This window comes from Electrona antarctica (assembly GCF_951216825.1).
Source record: "Electrona antarctica genome assembly, chromosome: 6".
NCBI lineage: Eukaryota > Metazoa > Chordata > Actinopteri > Myctophiformes > Myctophidae > Electrona > Electrona antarctica.
The window spans coordinates 6,622,882-6,626,682 of record NC_136811.1 but is presented as its reverse complement, the minus strand read 5'-3'; positions in this window follow the sequence as shown (position 1 = coordinate 6,626,682).

Here is a 3,801-nt window from a genome sequence, read left to right as displayed (position 1 = left end):
ATTGGGCTTGTTTTGATGGGGGGCTAAGCCTCCACCAGAGGGGGCTAAAGCCTTTTCATACGTTACCTGTTTGTTACCCAAACAGGTACCCATCGTAATTACGTCACCATTGACAGCCAGTTATAACCCGACTTTAGTATTTAATTCCAATGTTTTACAGCGAGGCTGAGATTTGAAAGTTCGTAGCGGTCTACAGTACTTGCGCGCTCTGCTTGCGCACTAGTAGGCCATTTATGTTGTGTGTGCAAAGCGCAAGTAGGCACTCGACAAAGTGCAGTTCTAGTTATTACAATGATTAAACTTGTGAAATGTGACATGCTGCACAATGAGTACTTTTACCTTACAAAGGGGCGGTGTATGTCAGGGGTTCTCAACGTTTGTGGCCGGGGACCCCCGGAAATGCTTTGGCAACGTCTCGGGACCCCCGCCCCGCCCCCTCCCGACCCCCAATATAAATTGACTGCTACAATAACCTTAAACCATTTTGGGCGGGAACCCCTTTTGGTGTTTTAAGCATTGTTATAATTTAGCTATTGAAAAATAGCAGATCTACAAGCTCGTAGCGCGCCACCGAGTGGCGCGCTACGAGCTTGTAGGTCTGCTATTTTTAAAAAATCTTTTTTTTTTTTTTTTTTTTTTTAAATAATTTGGGGACCCCCTAAAATAATTTGGCGACCCCCCGAGGGGTCGCGACCCACGGGTTGAGAACCCCTGGTGTATACAAAAGGAACCAAAGGGAGACAGACCTCTGTGGGCCCATTGGGTTCCATTTGTACACTGTGAACAAGTTTTTATGATGAATTCCTGTTCTGTTCTTTGACTATATAGAAGTGTCTATTTGTACGTCTCTAAATGTTTTGATGAATTGAACATGGTGGACCCTCTTGTAAACAAGTGTAATGCTTAATTGGGTCGTCCACTCACAGTTAACAGTCTTCGTATTGAGTTTGTGCTTGAAATGTACTGTAATTCTGCAAACTGGAAATAAATATTTCAATCAATCAATCAGTGAACAATTTACAGTGTAGATGGAATAGGGTCTTGGGCATAAAACATATAAACCGCAGGTTTTTTCAAATGCAAGAAATAGTATAATGTATATTCTATATATAATTTTCATTCGTTTCTAAAGTGGATTTGCTAGTTTTCATTGGTAAATAGTTTAGTTTTTTTTTTAAACTTTTGGTTATTTGTCACTGTCAGATTGTAAAACAAGTGACATCACAGTCAGACTGCAAGGTGTCATTCAGCGTTTCCAGACCTGAGCAGACAGCCGCTGCCGTGTTCTGCTGTCGGCCAGCGTCTTTTCCGGGTTTTTAGACAGCTGGTGGATGGAAAAGAAGCTCCACCCACACGGCGGAATGCCACGACGGACATATTTCACTGACGAAAACTAAATGGAAACTACATGAAAACTAAGCTATGGTGACTAAAACTAAGACTAAATATACTGACAATTTCGTCAACAAATAAAAACTAGACTAAAATGTTAGGAAGCGACTAGTGGACTAGAGATCCAGTATAAATCATTTTACACTTGGTTGCATGCTGAAAATAGCCGATCTACAAGTTCACAATGCGTCGCGCTGCGACGCATTGTGAACTTGTAGATCGGCTATTTTCAGCAAGTGTAAAATCAGTCATTACGACGGCATCAAGGCCCACCAAAATACATTTTAGTCGACTAAAATCGCATGACATTTAGTCGACTAAAACTAGACTAACACTAAGGCATTCCAGGTGACTAAAATGTGACTAAAACTATATGAAAACTATTCAAAAGACTATGACTAAAACTAAAATCAAATTTTGCTGCCAAAAACAACCACACTGCCCCGCAGCATTCAGCCGCGTGGGTGGAGCTTCTTTTCCATCCACCAGCTGTCTAAAAACCCGGAAAAGACGCTGGCCGACAGCAGAACACGGCAGTTTTCGACAGCTGGTCGAAAACTGGTACAGAGAAATAACTAGATTAAGATTTCATTATCATCCCAAAAAGCTTATAAATGGACTAAAACTAAGGGCTAGAAATCCTGCAGTTTCTATTAGCTTGGATTCCCCATCGATGATGTCACTGGTGGACGAGTTTATGAACTGCCCACAGCCCTCCTATGAGACACAGACCGAGTAGGGAAAAAAACGGTGCCATTTTATCATGATTATTAGTGACTAGGGGTGTAACGATAATAATAACTGCATCGAAAAATCGATTTTAATTTCATGAATCGAAGTATATCGAAACGAAAACAGCAACATTGATTATGTATCGCATCGTTTTGCAATGCAAATAATCGGTATCGAATCGTTTTGCTATGCAATTAATCGATTGTATCAATACTACATTTTTGTGCGTGGTATTTAGCAATATTTTGAAGGAAAAAAAAGAAAAAGAGGGGTTAATTACTTAGTTTAAAATAATGTCAATGTATTTTAAATAGTTACTGTATCGATTTAAAATCATTGAATCGTATCGGATCGCCATAATGAACCAATATCGTCCATGTATCGTATCTGATTCGTCAACAATGTATCGCTGTTAGAATGTATCGTTACACCCCTATTAGTGACTCAGGACCTATTATAAGAAGATATAGGTTGCCAAGTGGTGAAGTGGTCCTTTGACTGTAATAACCTTTCTGCTAGAGAAGCAGAAACATTCCTAGGTAGTGTGTGTGCCATATGCCTGGCTGCCCCCGCTAGATAAAACATCCACAATCATTGTGCTGGCGCGCCGCCAAGTATATCGAGCCACCCTTGGAATAATAAACACCACGGAGAGGAGAGCACATAAATGAACACGTCATGTTTTATTTGGAGGAGGAGACTGGTTATGTTTACACATGCAGCCCATATCAGCCCATTGCACGCTGACGGACCCAGGTGTTTGAACAAGGGGTCGTCGTCCTCATGCTGGCTTTGTGGTGGACGTTGTTTGTCAAAATTCAGTTTTTTTCCGCCACGCGGACATACAAAATGACTGAGTAAACAAACGGATATTATAGCCCAACCTTGACTATACATGTCTGTATCACTCAGAGAGGGTCCAAATGGACCTTAGTGTCATATCTCTGCTGTCGGGAGGAAACCCTCATAACTCCATTTTTGAGGTTTTTTGATTTTTTTTGGGGGGGCTTAAATCAGTGCTGTTGAACACCCTTTACGTCTGTGTGTTGTTTCGAAAATATTGAACCAATGGAAAGTAGTATAAAAAGTGCTTTGGACGAAACCTCTCAACTCCATTGGACCCTCAAGATGTTTGCTATAAAGCAACTACCTCCACCACCTCTCCCCCCTCTCATGGAAGTAATTGACAATATACAGTATGAAGTCACAACACCAACTTTGATGAGGCTGTATTTGCTTTGTTTTAAAAAATATATAAGGTTTTCTTAATTTCCTGAAAAATGTATATTTTTAATTTCCTGAAAAATGAACAATTTGGAGTTATGAGGTTTCCTCCCGACAGCAACGATTTATAGTAAATCAGTGTCATAAACATTCAGTGTCAAGAAACCCTGGAGACTTTGACATTCAGAAAATTGGGTTTTATGATCAAAATAAGAACATTGTGTGTAAAAACTAAGTCTAGAATTTGACCATGACGGACGAGTCCCCAAGCCATATTGGTCTTTATAGTCGTTATGGATGTAGCCCTGCCTCAGGTGCAGCTGACCGCTCTCATGATGTTGGTGTGACCCGAGCCGGGGATCCAACCGGTCACCACGATCACCATGTCACCTGACTTAAAGAAACCCCTGGCCTTCCCTGGAGGGAGGGGGAGAGAGAGAGAGAGAGAGGAGA